The sequence below is a fragment of the Equus przewalskii genome, chromosome 3 (assembly GCF_037783145.1).
Source record: "Equus przewalskii isolate Varuska chromosome 3, EquPr2, whole genome shotgun sequence".
NCBI lineage: Eukaryota > Metazoa > Chordata > Mammalia > Perissodactyla > Equidae > Equus > Equus przewalskii.
In genome coordinates, this window is record NC_091833.1 from 88,740,002 (window position 1) to 88,767,343 (window position 27,342).

Sequence of the window (27,342 nt, forward strand, 5' to 3'; positions counted from 1 at the left end):
TTCAAGGCTGTGGTAGTCAAATTTCCCCCAGTCTCACTGGTTTGACTCAGAAGGCCAGGCTGATGTTACTGTACGTGGGCAGCTCACAGATTGTGACCATATTATTCTCTTTCTTTTCAATAGAGCTGATCAACTTAAATGGCTTATTTTTGTCACTGGATTTTGTAAAAGCACATGAAAAATAATTGGCGTTCTATAAACATTTTTAAAACCATGCTAAAAACTTGAGGTAAATACGAATCAGTACAAATTATTAGGAAATAAATTTGGTCATAATTTAGATATAGTCACTCCACTTTTGGAAATTTATAGTAGAGAAATGCTAAACACAAAAGAAAAACAAAAATTCTCTTCACAAAGATATTCACTGCTGTAGTCTTTCTAATAGGGAAAAAATGGAAATCAGCTGTTCTTTATGAGAGAGCGTATGAGTTGGTAAATTAGGGTACGTACCCCAATATAGTTTTTAGAACTTGTGTTTGTTACATGATATGAAGGGCCTATGTTGCTATGTTATGGGAAAAATATCAGGAAACAAATAAACATAAAATATGGTCACAACTATGTCAGACATGCTTAGAAAAATTCAGAAAGATGATATACTAAAAGCAGTCTTACAAGACAATGATAATAACTAACATTTATTGAGTTTTTACAACATGCTAGGGACTGTTCTAAGTGATTTACGTATATTAACTCAGTTTATCCTTAAAGTAACATCTTCGGGTAAGTACAATTATTATGATTCCCATTTTACACATGAAGGAATTTTGAGGCAGAGCAAAGTTAAGTAACCTGCCCAAGTTGTGTAATAAATAAGGTAAAAACTGGATGATGAATCTGAGAAACCTTAACAACCATGCTTCCTAGCTGTTGACCAGCTAAATGAAAAAACAGAAAAGGGATAATATGGAGAGAGAGCATTAAAAACGTTACATACAACAGAGTAAGCCTGGAACATCTTGTCACAGTAGAAAACAAGGAAGCTATCAAAGAGTAGAGGATGATGTCAAAAGGACTCAAGAGCTAAATGGAAGAGGGTCCCCTCGGCTAAAGAAAGCGTCTGAGATCAATAACTGCAGTGGATTAAGACACATCAACACTAGGGAAAAAAAGCCATTGGTCACCTTTAAAGAAGCTAGGGAATAACTCATTATTTTGAAAACTGGTAAACAGAGGGAAACAATCAAGCACTTATCCTTATACTGTACAGAACTTAGGGTAACTAAATTGTTGATGAGGGCAAATTTTTTTCATGGAAATATTCCAGATAATAAATGAGTCAGGAATAATAGAATAGCATTATTTTTAACCTCCGATAAAATAATGGATTAGGCAATGGATGTCAACATTACAGAAAAAGACAGAGCTAGATGGTATATGCTTACTGATAGAATTATCACACCACCATCTATGAAGCATTCAAGCCAAACAAACCAAACCTGGATCAGACTGCACCTCTAGAGGTGACCTGCAATTTACAAGAAATTCGGCAGACAGAGAAATGTTGTAAATTACATCATGGGGAATGAAATTAGCAAAATCCAGACTGTGGGAAACTTTATAGGACAATGAACCTTGTTTCTTCAACACGTAAATTGCAAGGAGAAAAGGGGAGAGGGGGCTCATAGATTAAAAGACTCTAATTCCAATGATCTTATTTGGACCCTATTTGGAGGAAAAAATCCCTCAAAACATTTTTGAGACAATCAGAGAAATTCAAATACTGTCTAGATTATTGTTCATTTTTTAGGTGTGATGATGGTATTGTACTTATACTTTTAAAAAGAAATGCTTGACTTTTAGAGACACATTCTGAAATATTTATGGATAAAAATATATTATTTCTAGGATTCAATTTAATATACTCCAAGAGCAAGGGGGAAATGAATGGGGGAATAGATGCAATAAAGACTGGTCATGAATTGATCATTGTTGAAGCTACTGATGGGTATATGGGGGCTCACCAGACTCTTCTTCCTACTTTTACACAGGCTTTAATATTTCCGTAATAAATTTTAATAGTACAAACGTATCTTAATTTTGTTCTTACTTAAAATATTTCCATCTTTTGCTGTAGACTTGAGGGCTAGCATAAGGCAACAGCTGACGACATAGACTGAGGACCAGGCTGCCTGCCTTTGAATGCCAGCTCTCTTGCTTACCAGCTGGATAATCTAGAGTAGGAAGTTCATGTCGCTGTATCTCATTTGCCTCATCTGTAAAATGAGGAAAGTAATACCACCTATTTACTACTGCATTGAGTTATTATGACAAAACGAGTAAAATTTCTCTAGTATGTAGAACAGTTCGCGGAACATATTAAGCTATATGGATTTACTGTTTTTACTGGGTTTCTTTTTTTAATCTTTGGGTATAAGTCTCCTCGTAAGAGTGTCTCCCACTCATTTTGCATATTATACCTACGATTCTGACTCTGATCTGACTTTGATCACCAACTCCAATTCTAACACCAATGAATGATTCTGGTAGCAATTCCAACGTGTGGGTTTTTTCACCCCTACCTCCAATTAATTAATTCTCCAATGCCAGCTGGGTATCCTACACTTCAACTCAATTCTGTCACTGTCTACCTGGAGATTGCATCAGATCCCAAAGGAAAAGGGCTCAGTCACACAAGAATGCCCTCCCTCCAACTTCAGACACCAGTCACCAGCCCAGGTTGTCACCAGTGCTTCTGATCTTCCAGCTATAGATTGGAAGTTCCAACAATTCCCTCTTTAGGTTTGATTAATTTACTAGAGTGGCTTATAGAGTTCAGAGAAATATTTCACTTACTGGACCACCGGTTTACTGTAAAATGATGTAACTCAGGAACAGCCAGATAGAAGAGATGCAAAATATGGGGAAAGAGTATGGAGCTTCCATGTCCTCCCCAAGCTGCCCCTTTAACCAAATCTCCGCATTGTTCACCAACCCAGAAACTCTCCAATCCCCCTCCTTTTGGGTTTTTGTGAAGGTTTCATTACATCGGCATGATTGATTAAATCCTTGGCCACTGGTGATTGAACTCAATCTCTAGACCTTCTCCTCTCCCAAGGGGTCTGGGGGTAGGACTGAAAGTTCCAACTCTCTAATCACAAGGTTGGTTCTCCCAACCAGCCCTCATCCTTAGGTGACCTAGGGGCTTTCCAAAAGTCACCTCATTAGCATAACTAACGGCACCTTTATCGCTCTCACCACTTAGGAAATTCCAAGTGTTTCAGGAGCTCTGTGCCAGAAACTGGAGCGAAAACCAAATATATATTTCTTACTATAAATCACAATGTCACAATATCCAACTACTCAGTCTCTTACCCTTTAATGGATCAGCTACAATTTTTCAGTTTCTTTAAAGCGAAGTGAGAACTGAAAGACACTTTCGAAGTAATGGGAGAGAGAATCCTGCTAAATTTTAATGATTTACTTTCAGTCTTTTATAGTTGCTTCTTTACACCTCATCTAACCGTATGTGTGTGGCTTACCTTTATCAAATCTTTTCAAAGCCACTTGGTTTTCTTAAGAATGTTTTTTCTGCATTATATTTTCATCCATTTACATAATTCCTAATTACATTACAAATTTTCAATTGCAACCTTTTTAAACATGGCTGGGAACAAACAAACTGACTCTTGGTAAACAGATGACACAACTGGTGGAAAAAGTGCCCAGATGCACTCTGAGAATGCCAACAGCATTAAGCTTGCTGAAGACATCAGACATGAGCTTTACCGTGAGAGTGGAGGCTGCATAAATTAATCTGGTGGCTTCCTTAAGTAGAGATCAGTTAGAGGAACCTATTGTATACAAGTCAATGGTGGTTGTGTTTGGGTAGCATAGTCTTCCTTCTATTCAAATTTGTTTTAATGATGAACACATATTATAACTCCTGTGTATCAAAGAAAAACATCAATATTTTGTACCTTTAAAACTACTTTTTTTAAGTGAATCCATTCACAGAGGATTAGAATCAAACACAAAGAAAACGTACAATGAATATTGTTATTTCTTACACCCACGTATGCAAGCAATGAGTTGCTGGATCCTACTAGGGTCTGAACCTCAGTGGTCACCTGTTGCAAGGACAGTGTATATATTGAGTGCTGCTATCACACAGCGCGGTTTCCTAAATGCCGCAGCAGTCAAGCTTCATACTAAGAAGGTTCACACACTCTAATATTCACATTCTAGTTTCATTTTGACTATAAAGTTACACAGAAACCAAATGATCAAATCTGCATTTCTTTCTAAATCAATATGCAAATAGTGAGTCAGGGATTCCCCTTATCGTTGGCATTCCTTAGCCAAAAGGATTTTGGAAAATCTCAAGCTCTGCAGATGTGAACCGCCTTAACATCAATCCAACCCAGCAGACCTGGCACTTCCTGTGCTTTACGAGATTTCACAGATCTCACTGCAAGTTCGCCCCTCTGTGACATACCATTGTTACTTGCTTTCTGATCAACTGCTGGTTCCCACAGTCCTCCTTGAACAGGAGAGAGGAAGTGAGAGGGGTGTGTAGTTACTGCTGCATTCATTTTCATCACTCGACAGATGGGGAAGCCAAAGTTACAAGTCAGATCTGTTTTTATCACACTGGGACATTCCACATCTCTTCTCTGACTCGGAGATTTGATGGTAGGGGCACTTCATGGAGAGCATTGCAAGAAAGCTATTTGAACTAAGCTCATCTCATTGATGTGACAACTTCAGGAGAGTTTAAAAGTATGAGTGCAAAGTCGTAGCTAGCATCTACCTTCTGTTCCTGTCCCTCAGCACTTCACCAGATGCTTCTAGGAGTCTAAGCCTGCAGCCCTGTCGGAAGAGTCCTACCGCTTACGAACTGTGCAGACCAAACTGAAAGAATCTTGTCCGCAGATTCCTTAAATATAATGATGTCACCCACAGATGATACATTCACATTCACATTTAATCAGGGGAACGTCTTTCCTAGTTATGTCTAAGTTCCAAATGATAGCAGGGTCAAACAGAAAATAAAATACACAGCAGTTCCCTCTGAAGAAAACTCCTCAATCTAACATTTCTCGCAACTTGCTCCGCCTCATTCTGTTATTCTTTTGATTGAAAGCAGATCACCCTTTCATAAAGTGAAAACTTACTGCTGTTATTCAAAATAACCCCAAACCACAAATATTTACCTACCAGTGGATTCATTCGTTCACTTAACAATTGTTTAAGGATCACCAGTAACTTATACAAGATGCATGAGAGCCAGGCTTAGAAGAGAAAGATGACCATGCGGGTGCCATTTCTGAAGTCAAGGAAAAATGGTATCTGATTATGCAATCAGGTACTTTTGAAATTAAATTATTGTTATTCTCATAGGACTCTACACATATAATCATAGTGAGCATGTGTTTATGTACGTGTGTGTGTGTGTGTGTGTGTGATTTCTGCAATAGAGAAATCTAATTAAAGACAGTGTAAAGTTATAAGAGAGCACGGAGTATTGCTATGGTTTCTTTGGAATCTAAGGGCAAGAAAGAATCCTACAGAACACCCAAAATGTAAGTTGCTTTAAGCCAAATCCTGGAAAAAGTGGTACCTTTATCACAAATCTGTTCCTCAAATGCTATCTAAACTAACCCGAGCTATTTGGTTTCTCAATCCATCATTTGTCTTAGTCCAAAAAATAAAAATCTAATAAAATATACATTAAAAGATGAGAATGAGATAAATGTTACTTGTGGTAGATTGTGTTCAAAGACGGCTGCAACAACTTCTCTTCGCATGGAATCTTCGCGTGGTGACTTCACTGCTCTTCCAATTAAGAAGCAATAATTACCTCCCCTTCCTTTAGTCTGGGCCAGTCTTACGAATCGCTTAGACAAATAGAATGTGATGGAAATGGTGCTGTGTGAGTTCCAGGCCAAAGCTTCAAAAACTCTGTAGTTTTCTTCGAACTTGCCCGAGACTGCCATGTAAGAAAACCAGAACAGACTATGGAAATATGGGAAGCCACATGAAGAAGCGCTGCCAGGCATGTGAGTGAGGCTAGCTTGGACCTTCCAGTCCAACTGCTGAATACAGATAACATGGGTAAACCCAGGTGAAACCAACAGAAGAAAAGCCCAGAATCATTAATAAATTATTGTTGTTTCAAGTCACTACACTTCTTGTTGTTGTTTTTACATAACACAAAATTTACCATTTTAACCATTTTAAAATGTACAATTCAGTGGTATTTAGTATATTCATAATGTTATGCAACCATCACTACTATCTAGTTTGAGAATATTTTCGTCATCCCAAAAGGAAACCTCATAACCGTTAAGCAGTCACTCTCCATTCCCCGCTCCCTCCAGCCCCTGAAAACAACTAAACTGTTTTCTCTCTATGGATTTTCCTATTCAGATATTTCACATAAATGAAATCATACAGTTTATGGCTTTTTGTGTCTGGCTTCTCTCATTTAGCATGATGTTTTCAAGGCTCATTCGTCTATGTTATAGCATATATCAGTAGTTCATTATTTTTTATTGCCAAATAATATTTCATTGTATGGATATACTACATTTTGTTTATCCCTTCATTAGTTAATGAACATTTGGATTATTTCCACCTTTTGGCTATTGTGAATAGTGCTGCTATGAATATTTGTGCACAAATTTTTGTTTGAACAATTGTTTTTCAACTGTTTTCAATTATTCTGAGTACATAAACCTAGGACTGGATTCGCAGGGTCATATGGTAGTTCCATGTTTAATTTATGGAGGAATCACCAATGGGCTTCCACAAGAACTGCACCATTTTACATTTTCACTGGTAATGCATGAGGGTTCCCATTTCTCCACATCTCTCCATATCCTAGGCAACACTTGTTATTTTCTCTCTCTCTCTTTTCTAATAGCCATCCAAGTGGCTGTGAAGCAGTATCTTATCATGGTTTTCATTTTCTTTTCTCTGATGGCTAATTATGTTCATCTTTTCATTTGCTTGTCGGTCATTTGTATATCTTTGGAGGAATGTCTGTGTCTGTTCAAAAGCTTTGCCTGTTTTAGAAATTGGGTTGTTTTTCTTTTTGTTGTTGAGTTGTCAGAGTCCTTTATAAAGTCAGAATGCTAGGTCCTTATTAGATACATGATTTGCAAATATTTCCTTCCATTTTGTGGGTTGTCTTTTCACTTTCCTGACAGTGTCTTTGATGCATGAAATTTTTTAATTTTGATGAAGTCCAATTTATCAATTTTTTTGTTTTCTTGCTTGTGCTTTGGTGTTATATCTAAGAAACTATTGCCAAATCCAAGGTCATGAAGATTTACTTCTTTGTTTTCTTCTAAGACTTATGGTTTTAGCTCTTTACTTAGGTCTTTGATATAATTTGCATTAATTTTTGTATACATTGTGAGGTAAGGGCCCAACTTCAGTCTTTGCATGTGGATCTCTAGTTGTCCTAACACCATTTGTTAAAGAGACTATTCTTTCCCCATTGAATGGTCTTAGAATCCTTCTCAAAAATCAACTTACTAAATCACTAAGTTTTGAGGCCATTGTCACACAGCAATAATTCACTGATATACTTCTTGACCTGCTGAATTCATATTCTGTACTCATAATTATACTGTACATCATCTTTCCTTGAAACTTGACAAATAAAATATGTTAAGAATGATGGAAAATGAAATAGCCTTTCCTTGACAACACACACATGACAACACCTGATAGTCCATGAATGGACAGTCAGCCTGCATCACATTTAAGGTTAATATTCTAGGAACGGCTGGTGATGTGTTGAGATCTAAGTTTCCAAAGATATGGCTGAACTTACAGGTTTTATGTGTACTAGTTATTTGCTGTATACAAACTTACCCCAAAACTTAGCAGCTTAAGACAACAATAAATATTTATCACATACAGTTTCTGTGGGTAAGGAATTCAAGCATAGGGCTACTAGAATATCTTTGTGTTATGTCAGCTGGATTCTCCCAGGTGAGTGATCCAAGAGACCAAGGCAAAATTTGCAATGTGTTTTATAACCTGGCCACTAGAATCATATAGCATCCTTTCAAAACATCCCTATTACACAGATCAGGCACTGTTCATTGTGGAAGGGGACTGACTGATTACACAAGGGCATGAATTCTAGGAGGAGAGGATCACTGAGAGCCATCTTAGAGACTGGCTACTACAGTCCATCTTCTGAATTATTCATGCCCTCTCACACGCAAAATAAACTCACCCGCTTTCAAGGTCTCCCAAACTCTCATCTCATCACAGCATGAGCTCAGAGTCCAGACTCTCACCATCTAAACCAGATCCATGTGCAGATGAGGCTCTTCAAGTCCAATTCCTTGAGTAACAGTTTCTCTTGAGTTGAAGACCTGTAAAATAAAGAAATAAGTTATCTGCCTCAACAAACCCAATATACAATAATAGCATAGGCATGGGAAAGTCACATAGGGGAAGAGAGGCACACTGGAGTCACTGATCCATAGAAATTCTGAAATTCAGCAGGTTATTTGTCGGTAATCCCTTGATTGGGAGTCAAATCCTGGTAATGATTTTCTATGGCTACTGACTTCACCCTCTGGGCTCATGGTTTTGCCTTCTAAGATATCCTTCCTTTTCCATGGAAGGTTTGCAGCTCAGTAGCTTTCTCAGACTTCTTTCTGCCTATAAAGCATGAGGTCCAAAGGCCTCTTCATTTTGTATTGTTTTTGTCTCTTTCAGTCCACCCTGGAGATGGTTTTGCCAATACTCTTCTCTTAAAACTTTGTGGATCACCTATAAGTATTACTGATGTTCACTACATTAGTCAAAAGCCACACCCACAAAACTCTTGAAATAAGGCCTTCTGTATCCTGAACTTCTGCTGAGACTGCTCAGGGAAATCACCCTTAAGCTTGCTAGAAGCTGTGTTCTTTGAATCAACAGATCTCTAAGGCACTGTCTTGGATCTTTCTGAGGTCTTACCAAGGATTTTACAGTCACAGCCCTGGCTTCATTGTATATCATGCTTCCCTGAGAGGCCTTTGAATTTGATCTTTGCCATAATGATAAGTCAGGTAAGATGAGGACTGAGAATTGCCCACTCTTCTTAACCTCAAAATTTGAGCTTAAATAGGCAATTTTTTAAATGGCATGGTGGCCTTTACATTAGCATGTATATGAATATATTTATACTTAATTTAAATTGTATGAGTGGTTAAAAATAAATATAACTCCGTATATACACATACCCAGACATATATTTATAAATATTTCTTCAGCCTATTCAGTGAAACTTAATTGTACGCTTCTTATTATAAACTAAAGTGGTCTTTCTCAACTGTAAATTCCAGCCCAGCCCATCACCACCCAACCATAAGCAAACTACAATTTACAGCATTCTTTGAGAGAATAAAACAATCAACTAGAGTGCACCATCAGGAAATGAATCAGCAGAGTACCATCTGCAGGAAATCAAGCTAAGGATGCGGCCAGAAAAGTTAAGGGCTTCTTTTTGCTGGCTATTTAGGGTATTAAGTCACCAACCTTATATATGCTTTGGAAGGTAATGCCTGTATCAGTAGACACAACAGCATGGTGATTTTCACGCATCAAGCCCATAATGAGTTAATGCCTGGAATACATGTTATAGGACAAATATTAACCAGGTTTAATGAGTCATGTGACTTAAGTGACCTACAAAGTATGACTATTAATTCATGAGGCTGGATTTTTAAAAAACACTCAGAATTGAAATAGTCTCAGGAGTTTGTCCTTCAAGAGAAAAATCCTATACTAATTCCAGTAGTGCAAATATTTAACAACTAGCAGGGGCTGGCCCCGTGGCTGAGTGGTTAAGTTCCTGAGCTCCACTTTGGTGGCCCAGGGTTTTGCTGGTTCGGATCCTGGGGGTGAACATGGCACCACTCATCAGGCCATGCTGAGGCGGTGTCTCACATAGCACAACCAGAAGGACCTACAACTAGAAAATACAACTATGTAGTGGGGGGCTTTGGGGAGAAGAAGAAAAAAAAAAGAAGATTGGCAACAGATGTTAGCTCAGGTGCCAATCTTTAAAAAATGCTAGAATAGCAAAAGTACCGACGAATCAAAAGAAACGGTCAACTAATAAAAAGGGCTGCCCAACCAACGAAAACAGCAGGACATTGTAAGCAACCTGTTCATCCATTTTGGGGCAACCTGGATGTGATTGCCATAATCACTGCAGAGAATGTTTTTGAAACACTCCATCTGGTGCCTTACATGCGTTTATAACTCAAGCCAGAGTATCAGTCACAATATGTGTTATAGTTAGGCATAGCTTTTGATTCTAAACTGTAATTCCTCACTTGATCATAAACCCAGTTCTCCAGAACTGGCCCCAGATGACCTGGGCTTTTTCCAGATCCATTCAAAGAATGTTCACAGGCAATGCAATGGAGAGATTGCACTGGTAGACAGATCTGATGGGGGTCCGCTCTTTCCCCGGTTCCCTCCATCTTCCCTGCCAGAGGCAAGGTGAGAGGAGAAGAATCTCAGGAGTCAGGTTGGGTGAGGAGAGGCATCAGTCAAGCTGCTCTGCAAGTGGATCACCAAAACGGAGAAATAAAGCCCGTAATTTGGAGAGATGAGGACATGCATCTCTCCGAGGGAGCTAGTGAGAAAATGTGTAGATCAGAGTTCCTCAAGTGTGGTCCTAGGATGCTTGCAAGAGAACTCATACAGCATTTCTTAAAAATGCAGATTCCTGGGCCCTACCTCAGACCTAATGAATCAGAATCTCTGGGAAGGAGGCCTCCAGGTGATCTTTATTCAGGCTGAAGTTTGAGAACCACTGAGTCCAGATAGTAAAACTTGAAAGAGGAATGAGCTAAGGAGAGAAGTATTGGGAGAGTCAGGTGGGGCTGGACACCTGGCACCACATCACAGCATCACTGTAGGGGACTGAAACATTTCCTCAAGTATTTGTTGTTGTTGTTAGTACTATTGAGTTGATTCCGACTCCCAGGGATCCTGTGTACAGCATATTTGGACCCCGCCCAGTTTTGTTCACCATCTTCCCGCCTTCCAGGGCTGTATCAGACAATGCTCCACTGTTATTGATAGGTTTTCATGGCCAATTTTTTCAGAAGTGGATGGCCAGGTCCTTCTTCCTAGGCTGTCTTAGTCTGGAAGCTCTGCTAAAACCTGTCCGCCATGGGTGACCCTGCTGGTATTTAAAATACCAGTGGCATAGCTTTCAGCATCATAGCAACACACAGCTGCCACAGTATGACAATCAACAGATGGGTAGTGTGGTGCCCTGGCAGGGAAATGAACCCCGGGCCACGGTGGTGAGAGCGCCAAATCTTAACCACTTGACCACCAGGGCTGGCTTTCCCAAAGAACAGGAAGCATCTTTCCTTTTGGTTCTCATATGCTGCATAGGCTCTCTATAGTTTCATTATAAATTTGACATAATGTAGCGATGCTTTCCAAGCAGCTTCTGTAAGCAGAAGGCAGAATGAAAAGACAAACTTTTACAGCAACTTTTCAAGGGAGAATAAAAGTGTATTTAACAACACCCTTACTTTAATCCTACTTTAATTTTTTTTTTACCCACAATACAAAGTTAAAAGATGGTTGTGCATGGGAATAGGTCTGAAGGCATATTACAGAGCTGCTCCAATAGATCACCATGGCTAACATACAGAATGAAAATATAAACTTTTCTTTCCTAAGATTTTATCAAGAGTAGCATTCAGGTAGTCTATAGCTACTAGGAGTTGGTTGGCAATGTTCTGGGTTCCATATAATAACCCTACAGATGGGCAACACGGAATGCCCTGTGCTACAGACTAAATGTTTGTGACTTCCTAAAATTCAAATGTTAAATCCTAACTTCCAACATGATGTTATTTAGAGGTGGGGACTTTTGGAAGTGATTAGCTCATAAGGGTGGAACCCTTATAAATAGGATTAGTGCCCTTATAAAAGAGATCTCAGAGAGCTCCTTTGCCCCCTCCAAAATGTGAGGAAACAATGAGAATACAGCCATCCATGAATCAGGATGTGGGCCCTCCAGACAGTGAGTCTGCCAGTGCCTTGATCTTGGACTTCCCAGCCTCCAAAACTGTGAGAAATAAGGGTTTGTTGTTTATAAGCCACCAGTCTATGATATTCTGTCATGGCAGCCCAAATGGACTAAGACATTCTGCCTTTAAGAAAACTACAACCTGACACTGTGTCAACTTAAATCACTGATGAAAGTGATGTTCTGTAAAGAAAGAGTGTAGAACAGTGAACAAGACCTCTATGAGGTTTTCAGAAGCCTGGGCCACTCCTATTTTTGGAGATTTCAGAACATTAAAAAAAGTAAAGAAACGATGGTGGAGCAGTGGGCAAAATGGGTCAAGGGTGGCAAAAAGTGCAAACTTCCAGTTATAAAATGAGTAAGTCATGGGGACCTAATGTACAGTGTGGTGACTATAGTTAATAATACTGTTTGGCATATTTTGAAAGTTGCTAAGAAAGTAGATTTGGTAATTCCTCATCATTAGGAAAGTAATTTTTGTAACCATGTATGGAGATGGATGTTAACCAGATTTATGGTGGTGATCATTTCACAAGATATACAGATACCAAATCATTACGTGGTACACCTGAAACCAATATAACGTTATATGTCAATTATACCTCAATAAAAATAAAAATAAATAAATAAATTACATTTACAATGAAAAAGAGAAACAAAATATATAAAATGCCAAAACAAGGTTACAAAAACTGTGGGATATTTTAAATATACACATGTAACAAATTAACTTTTAACAGCAAAAAAATAAGTAAATGACACAATGTAATTGTTCACACAAAATTTATTTTAAAAGTATTAATTTATAATGCATCAAAATAGTGTGGTTTAGTTATAGAGTAACAGAACATGGGTTTAAAGTTATATGAAGGACAATTCTAAATCTGTCAGTGTGTTGCTTTGACTATACAGTCATGCACCCCGTCAGGACGTTTCAGTCAATAACAGACAGCATGTAAGACAGTGGTCCCATAAGATTGGTACCACATAGCCTAGGTGTGCAGTAGGCTTTATCATCTAGGTTTGTGTAAGTACACTCTATGATGTTTGCAGAATGACTAAATCACCTAACGAAGCATTTCTCGGAAATTATTCCGCTGTTAAGCAACACCAGACTATATATGTTATAACCTCAATTGAGGGTAAAGAAAAAAACACTAGAGTAGATGCCCCTTATGAATGGGAGGTCCAAGACAAATACCGTAACGCTTGGTTTTCAACAGGGCCTGGTGGTGATGAGATCTCTGGGCTAAATTGATTTCTTGGGACACCAACTAGAAAGGTGACCTTGGGCAGTTCATTTATGCTCTGTTACATGTGTTTCTCAGTCTGCAAAATAAGGGAAGATGATTACTGAGGTTTCTTCCAGCTCTGTGCATCTATTATATTTTCATCTATTCTTGTCTGTTTACTATGCATTTCTACAGTACCTGTCATCTTGTACCAGAAGAGTAAGTTGCTAGAATTTCCTTGGTGCCAGTCAACTGTGTAAAAACTAGCTCATTCCTTTTATTACTCTTCAATTCAGTCTTTTTCTCTGGGTTCTTTTCTTTGCTAGTGGGCCAGCTCTTTAACAAACATTTCACGAGCTGTCCCAATAATTAACAACTAATTAACAAGAAGGCCTTGCTGCTAGGGGTTGGTGCTTTTAAAAAGAAATGAGCAGGAAAGTTGCCTTGCTTTCCGTATTCACAAGATCTCGCCATTGTCATTGTAATATGCTGGAGATGGTGGTTCCTTAATAGTGTGCACAATCTCATTAAAGATCTCTGCTGGAACAATCAATTCACTGTCAGAGGTCTATATCAATCTTCAAGAACTGTCACTGAGTTCCAGGATGCTTGTGAAAAATTGACAACCGGAAGTGTGCTTCAGTTTGGGCTATTTATTTCCCTGAGAAACACATTATAATCAGATGTAATTTCAGTGATTCCCTCTGTTGCTCCTGCAGCCTGAAAATACTGACAAGGAGTTTCCCAACAAAAGTTTTAGCAGGATGCCCTTTCCAGATACGCCAGATTGGCATGCAAAGGGCCTGCCAGTTACTCTGTCCCCTTCTGAGATGTCACTGAATATCCATCACGGCCCCCTCTTTGAAATTCCCTGAGTTCTAAGCTTATATCACGTGGTCATGCTCCCCTGGACACAGCTGATAGGACTAGGGATGAGCACCTGACCCAAAGGAGCTCATCTCTCCCGTGATCAATGAGACAGCCTGGCACGGGAACTCTGCCTGATGGAAGTACTGAATATGCACTCTGCTGGAAAGTGGTTTGGATGAGAGAGAGAATATGATGTAGATGCTAGTGGTAGAAGCGATGGAAGCAGAGAAGGGAGCATGGAGTAACCACAGTGGTGAACCACTAAACTGGGTAGCAACAAACAAGTGACAAGAGAACTGGTCACTGTGTTCTGAACAAGAAGCCAGTGCTCCATTGAGGCGCCCTGTACAGATGGAAGGGAGCAATTCAAGTCCTCATCTTGACGATGGTAATCTAAGCATGCTGCTGCTGTGCGTAACCACCACTGAGAGAACCAGGGCCAGGACTCCACTGACAAGAAAAACGCTGCCCTCCTACAGTTATTCAGATGAAGAACTGTGAGTTTCAACTTTATTCTCTGAAATAACGATACTAAAAATATGCTCATATGTTGATCAATACTTTGGATTTGCCTTATTCTATTGATTCTGTGGTACTTTTTCAATAGAGAGAAAAACAAGTTGAAGATTGTGTTATTTCAGCGGAACTAGTTGAGTAGTGAAAAAGAAGCATAATGACCCAAATTAAAGCAGAGGCTTAGCATCTGGAAATGGGGACCAGTGACAGCATTACTTTTCATGTTTACAGGTAGCCAAAGAGCAGATATGGAATGTCGTCAATTTCCATAGTAGATTCTTGTAAAGCATCCATGTTTGTAAGGTTTGAAATCCTGTACAAGGAGATGTAGAGGTGGATGTTGTCTGTGGCACTATTTGTAAGAGTAAGGAGTTATAAAACCATCTAAGAGTACATCATGAAAGTGGTTGAATAACTCATGGTTCATCCATACGATGGATTTCCACACATCAATTTTTAAAAGTGAAGTTGATCTATATGGAATGATTTACAAATCGTATCGTTAAGTAAAAGAAGATTATACCATAAAGTCACTTTCACTAAAAGTAAAAGCAAAACTTATACTTTTGTACCCTCACATATATATGTACATAAACACACAGAAAATGATCTGGAAAGATAGACCATAAACTGTTAATGACAGATGTATCTAGAGAGGGCAGTGGGATGGTAAGGGTATAAGGCAAGATGGAGTTTTTGTTTTTACTACATATTTTGTATTGTTGAATATTTATAACAAAAATGTATTCTTGTATTTCTTATTTAATACAACAGTTTTTTATGTTTTTTTTAAATTTCCTTAATATGCTGATCTCTCTCCCACTTCTACCATAGGCATCTATTTGTCTCAAGAGGGTTTAGAATTATCATAGCATGAATTCAAAAGAAAGAATATGTGGCTTTTGACATTCAAAAGAAATGTAATGGCCAAGACAATAATCTTTAAAGCCAGCCTGAATTCCTTTAACTCCCAATACACATCAGATTCAAGCCTGGAAGACTCTAATCTGTAGTTCCTTCCCCAGTGCAGAGAAAATACCCCCTGCACTGAGGAACTAAGATGGGGAGATAAAGGGAGATGGTGGTAGAGAAAGTAAGTCAGAGCCAACAGCTCAGATGGGGGTGGGATCATGTAGAAACATCTAGACCAACTTCAGGAAGTCAAAGGATATGTAAGACAGAGTGGTTGACAACTTCTCCAGGCTTGATGCAAGGAGGTTGTAGGCTTTTAGCTTGAGGACACATTTCACATGACCCAGGGACAATGATTCAGAGGTGATGGAAGGCAGTCCATCCTCATGAGTCCAAGATCATGCTTCCAGTTCCTCCCACCAGAGGTTCTAAGCCTTCTATCAGATTGGGCTGATTCATTCATTTATTTTATGAATCTCCATCTCAACCTTTTAAAGTGAGCCAATCTGCTTATAACTCTTCTCTTTTCAAGCATCTGGGTTTTTTTCCTTCCACTTCCATTGTTCTTGAAGAGGCCCTTTATCTCTAATGGAAACTGTTTTTCATCCAAGTAGTAGTATGAGTCCCAAATAGCATGGAAATTAAATTCCATCATAACGAACTAAAAAAATTGTCCAAGTTCACTTGGGATTTTGAATTGAATGTATTTCTTTTTCTTTTTAACTGGGCTATTGGATAGCTTCTGAAGGAAAAAAAATACACACAGAGATTTCTGGTAAACTTGTTACCATAGAAATTAATCTGTAATGAAATTAGTGAATATGATAGTGTTGAAGTTTAAAATACTTCTTTCAGAGAAGTAGATCTTCTGTAAGGAAGTGAAAAGATAAGAGCATAATTAAATATGTCAAATATTCAGAAATAAATCAGACAGAATCATTATTTTATACCTGGCAACATGAAGTCGTAAAGACTCTCTGGACCTAGAATCATGAGATGTGTTCAATCTTTTTCCATCCATTGCTTAGAAGCGTGCATTTGGGCTAGTCATTTGATCTCCCTGAGTTTCAATTTCCTCATCAGAAAAAGGAGATAACATGTAATCCACCATCCCACAGAGTCATTACGACTGAGAATGAAATGAGACAATGCATATGTAGGAACATTGTAAAAAGATGATACGATGATGATGATGACTGTCATCATCATCTGAGACATTGACTTAAGATAGCGCAAGGAGGATGTGGGAGGTGGAGGGGTGGAGTCAGGTCTTGATGCCTTTGTAGCAATTTCCCCATTTTTTTCCTTCAAAATCTTGACTATTCTGTAACACTTAAGCTGTCTCTAAACAATTTTTGGACACTGGTAAGATGATGACAATATAGTTAATGAATAAATTACTTGGCTAAGTGGAGCTAGGTCACCATCTTCTACTCATTTTTCACCAAATTGACTCATCACCTTGTTTTCACAGACCAACTAAAAAGAGAAAGGAGAAAGAAATGAACTTTTAATGAGTGCTTGCTGGATGCCAGGCATTTTATGTACATGATTTCACTTAATATTCACAGTGAGATGGGCATTATTTCCATTTTACAGATGACGAAACCAAGCCTTAGAGAAGCTTGGTCACGATCACAGAGGTAGTGAGTAGGGACGCCACCATTCAAACCTAGAGCTGACCATAATGCCTGTGCATTTCTCCTACACAACGTTGTCTGCCCAAATGCCCAGCAGCTGACATACGGGCAAACCTTAATTTTCCACAGCAACAGAAAACTGGGACAACAGGGATGATTGCAATCTCAAATGCACATTGGTCAGTAGTTCCACCCTCTTCTTTCAACCTTAGTTAATGACAAGTAACAAATTTGGCTGATTGATTCTCTTTTTCTATCCTCTGCTGTTCAAAATCTCCCTTGAATTTTGGTGAAAGGAACAAACAAGAAATGAAATGGACTGATAAAGAAAGCAGGAGGAAGCCAAGGACTTTCCTCCAATTGGACCGCAGTCCCCAAGTAATCAAGGGTTGATTATGTAATTGTGATAAAAAGCCAATTAGGGAAGAATTTGTAAATATCCAAAACCCTCCATGGCTAAAACTTAGGCTAGTTGTTTCCTATCTGGGGTCCCAAGATACCTGGATTTCTACAAAGGAATAAGGCAAGGGGCAGCCACAAATTATTTTCAATATTTTAAGAAGTCTAGCATAATTTATGTATCTTAAGTAAAAGTAAACAGGCCAATACAAATATCCAGATATCTTTGCTTTAGGCTAGAGTTCAAGATAAGCTCATATATAGAACTACCGTTACCTTCAACTTAACAATAAAAACAGCAAATATTTACCAAGCACTTTCTCTGTCTAGGCACCTTGTACTCATCTCATTTGATGCTCAAAACAACCCAATAAGGGAGATAACGTTATTCCCCTTCTCATAGATGAGGAAACTGAGGCACAGAGAGGTTAAATGCCTTGCTTAGATTGACACAGCTAATAAGTGTTAAGAGCTGAGGTTGACTGGTTATAATTACTTATCTCCTGGAGATTAGAAGCAAAGTTTAGCAGATATATGTGTCTTTGGATAATAAAGCAAAGGAGGGAAGGGGGACATTTATTTTTACTTAGTCAAGGCAGGAGAATGAAAAGCAGTTCTTCTTGGCAAAAAGTTTGCGAAGAGCTGAGTTATGCCATTCTGGAAATGAGAGTCACTCTCTGGGGCCTGTAGAACCCGAAGTGGCTTGGGCACCTAAAAAGTTGGCCCCATCCGTATTGGAAGAGATCAGCAAAGGTGATGCTAGACAACTGAACCTTGAAATGAATATGATGTCCAGAAAGGACACACACACACGCACACACAGCTAAATTGGTTTCACTGTAAAGATGGAAGTAGGATTGGATTGCCTCAGTGCTATAATTATTCAAACTTCTTCTTAAGTGCCTGCAGAAGGACTGCACAGGTATCATAATTTTTCAGTGCAGCTCCCAGATCCTATTTAACAAGAAGCCGTACAGTCAACAGGAGTGCAGTCTCGGAAGCCAGACTACCTAGGTTCAAATCCAGTCTCGTTACTATCTGTCTGACCCCAAGCAAGTTATTTAACCTTTTGTGCCTCAGTTTCCTCATCTGTACAACTGGGATAACAATCATGATACCTATCTCACAAGGTTGTTGTAGGGATGAAAAGAGTCGGTATGTCAAGCACTTTGAACAATGCCTGGCACACAGGAAGCACTGGATAGGTGCTAGCTCTTATTATTGTTGAATGAAATCTATGGAATCAGTCAAGAAATCTGTGTCCGGCTTTTGAATACAGTGAAATGATAAAAAATTTATCAGGATAGTGGTTACTGCTAGAGGGACGGAAGATTTTATTGCTAGAAAGGGCACCTGGGAAGTTTCCGCAGCGGATACATTTTGTTTCTTGACCTGGGTGGTAATTACACAAATATTCATTTTACAAAAATTTTGTTAAGTTTTTCTTGGGTTTTGAGCACTTCACTACCTGTGTGGGTTTTTTTTAATGTCACACTAGAAAAAGACAAAAAGGAAGGAGGAGGACGAGTGGAAGGGAGAAAGCGGAGGAAGAGGAGGAGAAGGAAGAAGAGAAAGGAGAAGGAGGAGCTCCATGCAGTGTGACTTCCCTGTTACGCAACACTTTTGCAGCAAATGGCCATTTCACAGGAAATCTACGCCAAGCTCTGTGTTTAATTCCAGTTTTTCAGGTGAGAAAACACTGGCATGGAGAGTTGGTAAGTAACATCTTGTTCAAAGTAAATGAATAACTGAGTTGAAATGCGATTCCTGAGGAACTTAATCCTAATCACTGGTTTGCTGACAGGTCTACAGGGATTGGGGGAGGCCTAGGGCAGGGATTAGGAGCTAGCTGGATGTCATGAGCCCAGCTCTAAAACCAGACAGCAAATGTGGTCCATGAATCACTGCAGCCCTTCCAGAAGAGGCGATGTCTACAGGAGATCTAGAAACACAACCCCTGAGAGGAGGTTCTAAGGAGTCTGTTTGCCGGGCATCAAAGAGGAGTCATGTGTCTGCAGATATCTGAGCAGCCAACTTGTAGGAAAGGAGGACTAACGTCTCAGCAGGGCTGGAAAATTATCTTGACGACCTGCCCTTTGGCAGAATTGGCAGGGGTGAGGCTTCTGGGGTTGGTGGCACTTCCCACACCATCATTATGGAGAGCAGGGTGGGCAATTCAGGTAGGTGGAAGCAACACTTTATGGCTGCTTATCATCCCCAGCTCCAGAAAGGAAACTTCTGGAAAATTCCCACTGCCCACTCACATCCTGAAAGGGACCCTGCAGAAGTGCTAGGTCTGGATGAATATGAGCTGCATTTTAGAGCTAGAGACACCTAAGGAATCATAAGACCCATCGACTCCTTTCACGAGGAGGAAGATCAGAGGCTAGTGAGGCAAAGGCACTTACTCAGGATTACTTAATTCACTAGAGGCACAGCCAGAAGCAGAGCACAAATTTCCGCCTCTGGGGAGAACTCCTGACAAAGGCAGTGATTACTCATAATAAAACAGATTTACTCAAAAACTTGAAAGAAGAGTGTTAAAAATACTGGTAAGGGCTACATTAGGCCATAAACCTCAGAAATAAAACTCATCGGCCCTAAAATAAAAACTTCAAATGCACAAGCATTGCAGGTCTAAGAAAGACCTGAGGATTCATTCTCCTACCTCCACCCCCTAACCCCGACTTTAGACGCCCACCATGTGTCAGGCCGTGATGGAGTTCTGGAGATAAGCAGTGAGCAAGACAGAGGAAGCCCTGCCCTTGATGAGCTCACAAATCAGCGAAAGGAGGGAGAGAGGGTGAGGAGGAGCGAGAGAGAAGAGGGAGAGAGGGGAAACTATAATCATAGAAAAACGAAGGGCTTTGAAGAGAAAGCACAGGCTTCTAGGGGAGCAAGCAACAGGTGGATCACACTAGAGGATGAGGACATTTGCTCTTGGCTTCCTTTCCCATCTCCAGATGAACTTCTCAAGCACAGAACATTCTTTAACAGCCAAGTTTGTCACAACAATGAATACCACACCCTAGAAGCCAGAAACCAACTGAATCCTCAGAGTGCATATTACAGCACCTAGGAGCCGAGGATAGACTCCTTGAGCCTTTAGGGAAAACTTAGACAATCTTCCAGAGATGTGCCCACATCTCCCAAACAACGCTAAACCCATAGCTCACCTTCAAAGGGACCGCAGTTTCTAATATTTAGCAAAATGTTACTTACTGGGAACACGTCACTCTCCTTTTAACACAAATGCGAAGACAGCCATTGGAAGGTAAGCTTCATGAGGAGGGGGTTTTCACTGTCTTGTTCACCACTCCGTCCTCAGCCCCAGGCACACAGGAGGTGCTCAGGCACTACTTTGCAGAATGAATCAGCATGCTATCATGAAGAATTCCCCTGTTCTGATCAGACAAAGTTAGAAAACCTAAAGTCAGGAATGAAAGTACTCGCTAATGTGTCAGGGAGCCAAAAGGACCCAGGGGCAGTAAATGAAAATCGGGCAATGCAGACTGATTTATCGAATAGCCACTTGGAAACTCCCCAAGCTCTTTCATTATTTGCCATGCAAGCCAGGTCGTGAGCTTTGGCAAGGCAAGTCAGTCTGCCAGAAGCCGTATTGTCTGGGACTTCCCATGCCTGTGGAAAGGAACCGTGAGTAGGACCTGGAAATTCGCAAGCTCTGGGGTAAAGACACCTGAATAAAGGATGATGGGCCCAGGGAGGAAGCAGCCCTACTGTGTTGCAGGCACTGGCCAGCACTGAGGATGCAGGAGTGCACATACCATCCCAGCCTTTGTGGAACTTACAGTCCATGGGGAAGACAAATATTCCAGGAAGAATCGCATGATGACAGTTGTGATCAGTGACACAGGGGAAAAGCACAGGCTATGGGGGTGGGTGTCTCATGGGGTCCTAACTTTGTGTGTTGGTGGAGGAAGATTAGGGGAAGCTTGCACGGGAAAGCGATACTTAAGCTGGAACTAAAGGATAGTAGGAATTAGTAGTTTCTAATTAGCCAGAAGTCAGATGCACAGGGACACTCAGATCATAGTAAGGAGGAATGGGTAGCCACGGAAGGGTTCAAGGGGAGGGGGTAGGGGTAGAGCTCACCTATCAGATTTGTCCTTCAAAACGATCATCCTGCGTATACCCAGTCTGGCACTAAAGATTAGAGATGCTAAGGTGACTACGATACCACGTCAGCTCTCAGGAGCTCAGAAACCACTATGGAATACAGATGAAAACACAGTACAGTGTGATGCGTGAACTATCTCAATCATTCTCATACCTTAGCGTGCATCAGAGCCCTCTGTGGGCTTATCAAAATCTAGACCTCTGGGCCCCACCCCCAGAGTTCTGATTTCATACTTTGGGAGTGAGGCCTGAGAATGTGCATTTATAACAAGTTTCCGGGTGATACTGATGCTTCCAGTCTGGGGACCACACTTTGACAGCCCCAGAATGAATCGAATCACATGCATGGAGTTCATTCTGAGTGGTGGGGGAGGAAAGCATTTTGGAAGAATCAAAGCCTGAGCAGAGGTTTGAGGGATGAATAGGAGTTCATTAGACAGACAAGGCAAAAGAAAGGCTACCCTAGGTATGGGAAAAAGCATGAACAAAGAAGCCAGAAGTAGCTTGGTGGGTCCGCAGGTGAGAAAGATGAGCTGGCAAATCCCAAGCAAGCGCGGCAAACGGGATAACAGAGGAGGAGCTGCTGCTCTCCCCAAGGGAACTACCACCGACTATACCCTCTCTGCTCAGCAGGCGTCCATCGCACGAAGGACCAAGCATTTCCGGAACCCCAGGCCCCAGCAGAGAGAGGGGCTGGCTGTGGAACGCCTGGGTCTCTCCTGCTCCACGTCACACGTGCGGCAAGCTGCAGCTGCACACCATTTTTCTTTTCCTCCCAGAACAAATTACAGGTCTTTTTTTTTTTTCTCAAGTGGCTTAGCTGAGGCCCATAGAGCAGGTTTCTGTACTGAATGAGGCTCTTGACTCTGCCAGCCTGGGAGAAATTAGGTCGGTTTAATCACCGGTGATGTCATAAAAGCCACTTTCTTAATGGGAGTGCTGATTGGAGGGGCAGGGGTAGAGACGGGCGCTGAGGTCACCTCTGAGCAGAACTGCACAGGCTGCTGAGGACCGCTCTGGAGAAAGGCAGATCCACGGGCAGTGGCTGCCCAAAGCCTTTGAAGTTTCATTTACAGTGTTTTACAACCATATGTGGGGAGTAAATTGTCCCTGCAGGCTGCTGCACTTTGCCCTCCCCTCCAAGGGGCGGTGGAAGTCACACTAATAGTATCTGTCACAAGATAAGGGCACAGGATCAGAGAGCAAGGAGGAGACAGAGTTGGCCTGTCCGTGACCTTGTAGTGGGGAGCTTTGTGGCCCTCTGCTAAGTTTCTCAGGGCTCTCTGCTGTCTTGGCGTGTGTCCCTCGGCAGCTCAGCCACCCTCTCAGGGTCCTGCCTCCTCAGTGTCTGAAGTCTTAGCAAGACGAGGAGGAAGGCATTTTATGTTTCCAGCAGTGGCACTGAGTTCATGCAAAATCAGACTTGAGGTGGAGCAGATTTGTTGAGGAGGTATTTGCTTCTGTGGTTTCAAGCAGTCGTTTCCAAACGCGTGGACGTCCACCCTTTGTCGAAAAGCACCCAGGTGAGGCTGATGAGCCACGGGATTTTGAAAGCCTTTGCTTGGAGGTTTAAATGGAGAAGAAACCTTGATGAGATGGTGGTCTCAGGAGTGAGTGCCCACAGCTTGCTGCTCGAGGACCCCCACCAATCAATAGCATCACCTGGTGGGAGCGTATTAGAAATGCAAAATACCAGGACTTCTGAAGCAGAAACCGCATTTTATTAAGCTTCCCAGGTGATGTGTGTGCTGGTCTATACTCCACATCATTCAGACAGCCTCTACGCCGTTGGCTTAGCTGCTGGAGAAGGCCCAGCAGTTGGCCTGAGTGCAGTGGGTCTTCGAACGAGCTTGCTGATGCACAGCTTAGAGGCCTGGCTGCTGGGAACGAGGCTGCTCTGGGCATCAGCCTTTGAAGCTTAAAGTTGGATATTTGCATAGATCAAAACAAATTAACCAATCCCCCAGAAGAGGATTCTTTCCAACAAGGGTCCTGACCCTCTGGCAGTGCTTCAGTCACTTTGAACAAGTGTTTATTTTTCAAAACGGGGGAAATGTCCAAAACAGGGAGCATCGTAGGATAAAGCGGGTGTGGTCCAGGCTTCTCAAACTTTGTCGTGCCCATGAGTTAAGTGCAGATTCTGATTCAGTAGTTTTAGGATGGGGCTTTAGATGCTGCTTCTCTGAAAAGTTGCTGGTAATACTGCTGCCACGGTCCACAGACCCTGCTTTGAGTGGCAAGGCTCTAGTGGGCTTGCAGGCACAGAACTGGATTTGAATCCTAGGTTAGCTATGTGACCTTGAGGGTGCTTAACCTCTCTGAGCTTAAGTTTCCTCACACCAAAAGCGATGCGCTACTTAGCTAGTAGGGGTGTTAGGAAGGTCATTGTATTAGTCTCCTGTTGTGGCTATAACAAATTACCACAAACATAGTGGCTTAAAACCACACCTATTTATTATCTTACAGTTCTGGAGGTCAGAAGTCCAAAATGGTCTCACTGGGCTAAAATCAAGGTGTCAGCAGGACCGTGTTCCTTCTGGAGACCGTAGAGAAGAATTTGTTTTCTTGTCTCTTTCAACTTCTATAGGCTGCCTGCATTCCTTGGCTCGTGGCCCCTTCCTCCATCTTCAAAGCCAGCCATGTAACATTTCCACATCTCCTTTTCTGCCTCTGCTTCCATTGTCACATCTCCTTCTCTGACGCTGGGTCTCCTGCCTCCCTCTTATAACCACCCTTATGGTTACATTGAGCCCACCTGGATAATCCAAGATAATCTCCCTATCTCAAGATCCTTAACTTAATCATATCATTCAAAGTCCCTTTACCTCATAAGGTAACGTAGTCACATGTTCCAGGGATGAAGATGTGGACATCTTTGCAGGGGCATTTTTCTGCCTACCACAATCATATAAAACAACGGAAATGGAGGCAACCAGCCACATGCCTGGCACATGAGTGCTTCATAAGTGTCAACCTGCATGCTTTCTTGCCCAATGCAGAGGTTCTAGAACTTTGGCAGTATCACAATCCCCCTGTACTACTGTAACAGAGTTTCTGACTCAGTAGGGTTAGGGTGGAGCCTGTGAGTTTGCATTTCTAACAAGTTACCAGGTGATACTGATGCTGCTCCTTCCAGGATAGTAGTTTGTGAACTACTGGCCTAGTGGGAAGGGGATGGGCTTCGAAATCAGGCCAACCAGGGTTTGAAACCTGCTCCAGCATTTGAGAAATTACTTAACACTCTGGGACTTCGTTTTCTCATTTGCAAAGGGTTCTTGTAAGGTTTAAATGATGCGGAATTACCATAGTGGTGTGTATGGGGAAGTTTAATAAACGACTGAGCTATATGTTATGGATTCTTTCTGCTCATTGCAGTCCTCAGACCTTCCTGTTACTGTGTGGCGTAGGCCTGCAGCAGACAGAGAGAACTCCTGCTGTGGGTTGGATTTTGAAGTCTTAACCCCCAGTACCTCAGAATGTGCCTTTCTTTGGAAATAGGGTCACTGCATATGTCACTAATTAAAGTAAGGTCGTTAGGATGGGCCCTAATCCAATATAACATGTCCATATAAAAAAAGGAAATTTGGACACAGGGTCACGTACATTGAGAAGACACAGGGAGAATACCATCTACAAGCCAAGGAACTACAAGAAGCTGGAAGGCCCGGAACGGATCCCCCCCCTAGTGCCCTAGGGGCGCTCGGGCACGGCCCTGCCAACACCTTGATTTCAGACTTCTAGCCTCCAGAACTGCGAGACAATAAATTTCTGCTATTGAAGTCGTTCAGTTTGCGGTATTTTGTCACAGAAGCCTAGGAAATTGATACAGCCCCCAACAAAGTCATTTCTTTGTTTCTTCATTACACTGTTCTGCTGCAGCCAGGCCCTGAAGGCCTGTAGGGCCCGGTACTGGGTATCATCAGCTCTGAGGCCAGGCCCTCTCCTGCACGCAAGATGCTCACTGGCTTGAGGGATCCCAGCTCGGAGAGAAGAGGGTGTCCCACAGAGCTGGACAGTGGGGAATGGGGTTGTATTTCTAGAAGGATGTGTATGGCCCAGGGGCTGGCAACTGTAAAGGGCCAGGTAGTAAATATTTTAGGCTTTGCCAGCCATAGACAGGCAGTGGTCTCTGTCACAAAAGCATCCATAGATATCCATAAACAAATGAATGTGCCTGTGTTCCAATAAAACTTTATTTACAAAAACAGGCAGTAATACCATAGGCAGGATTCAAGAAAGAAATAGTTGATAAGCTGGACTTCATTAAATTAAAGACTTCTGCTCTGTAAAAGACAACGTCAAGAGAATAAACAGGCCAGAGACTGGCAGAAAGTATTTGCAAAAGACACATCTGATAAATATACAAAGAACACTTGAAACTCAACAATAAGAAAACAAACAACCTGATTTTAAAATGGGCAAAAGATCTAAACAGACACTTCACCAAAGGAGCTATACAGATGGCAAGTAAGCATATGAAAAGATCCCCCACATCACATGTCATCAGGGGAATGCAAATTAAAACAATGAGATATCATTACACATCTATGAGAATGGCCAAAATCCAAAACACTGCCAAAACCAAATAATGGCAAGGATGTGGAAAAACAATACTCTCATTCATTGCTGGTGGGAATACAAAATGATACAGCCACATTGGAAGAAAGTTTGGCAATTTTCTTATAAAACTAAACATACTCTTACCATATGACCCAGCAATCACACTCTTTGGTATTTACCCAAATGAATTAAAAATTTATGTCCACCCAAAAACCTGCGTGAGAATGTTTACAGTGACTTTATTCATAATTGACAAAACTTGGAAGCAACCAGGATATCTTTCAGTAAGTAAATGGATCAACTGTAATACATCCAGACAATGGAATATTATTCAATGCTAAAAAGAAATGAGTGATCCAGCCATGCAAAGACATGGAGGAAACTTAAATGCATACGACTAAGTGAAAGAAGCCAATCTGAAAAGGCTACATACTGTGAATTCCAACTATATGACACTCTGGAAAAGGCAAACTATGGAGATAGTAAAAAGACTAGTGGCTGCCAGGGGATAAGGGGAGAGAGGGGTGATTAGGCAGAGCATAGAGGAGTTTTAGGGCAGTGAAACTATTCTCTGTGATACTACAATGGTGGCTACTATCACTGTACATTTGTCAAAAGCCATAGAATGCACACCCCCAAGAGTGAACCTTAATGTAAACTATGGAATTTGGGTGATAATGATGTATCAATACACGCTCATTGATTCTAATGAATGTCCCCTCTGGTGCAGGATGTAGATAGTGGGGAAGGTTGTACATGTGTGGGGGCAGGAGTATATGGGAGATCTCTGTACCTTCTGCTCAGTTTTGCTGTGAACCTAAAACTGCTCTAAAAAATTAAGTTTACTAATTAAAAAACAAAACAAAACCAGGCCACAGGCTGGATTTGGCCTGCGGGCTATAATTTGCCAAACTTGCTTAATCATATCCATTGACCCCCACTGTTGGGACCCACATTTTCACTTTCAAACTTCATTTGACACTGTGTAGCCACCGTGCACCCTGTGCAAACGGCTGTCAATGTTGGTTCAGACTTGATTCCAGAAGAAACTCAT

The 27,342-nt window shown here is 41.1% G+C and overlaps 1 long non-coding RNA gene and 1 other non-coding gene across 3 annotated transcripts in view; both read right to left on the reverse strand.

Annotated features, from left to right (window-relative positions):
• LOC139082606 (uncharacterized) overlaps positions 1-24,685 on the reverse strand; it is a 64,403-nt gene extending 39,718 nt beyond the window's left edge. The window contains exons 1-6 of one of the 2 annotated variants that reach the window (XR_011538804.1): positions 24,554-24,685; positions 21,705-21,818; positions 20,814-20,995; positions 13,224-13,351; positions 9,496-9,583; positions 8,201-8,342 (exon numbers count right to left, since the gene is read on the reverse strand). This is a non-coding gene — a long non-coding RNA (uncharacterized lncRNA). Of the gene's footprint in view, positions 1-8,200; positions 8,343-9,495; positions 9,584-13,223; positions 13,352-20,813; positions 20,996-21,704; positions 21,819-22,345; positions 22,591-24,553 lie in introns of those variants that run through there. The other variant, XR_011538805.1, reaches the window with a different exon arrangement.
• On the reverse strand, positions 11,248-11,320 carry TRNAE-CUC (transfer RNA glutamic acid (anticodon CUC)). The gene has a single exon. It is a non-coding gene; the product is annotated as a tRNA-Glu (tRNA).
• Positions 24,686-27,342: the final 2,657 nt, after the last annotated feature.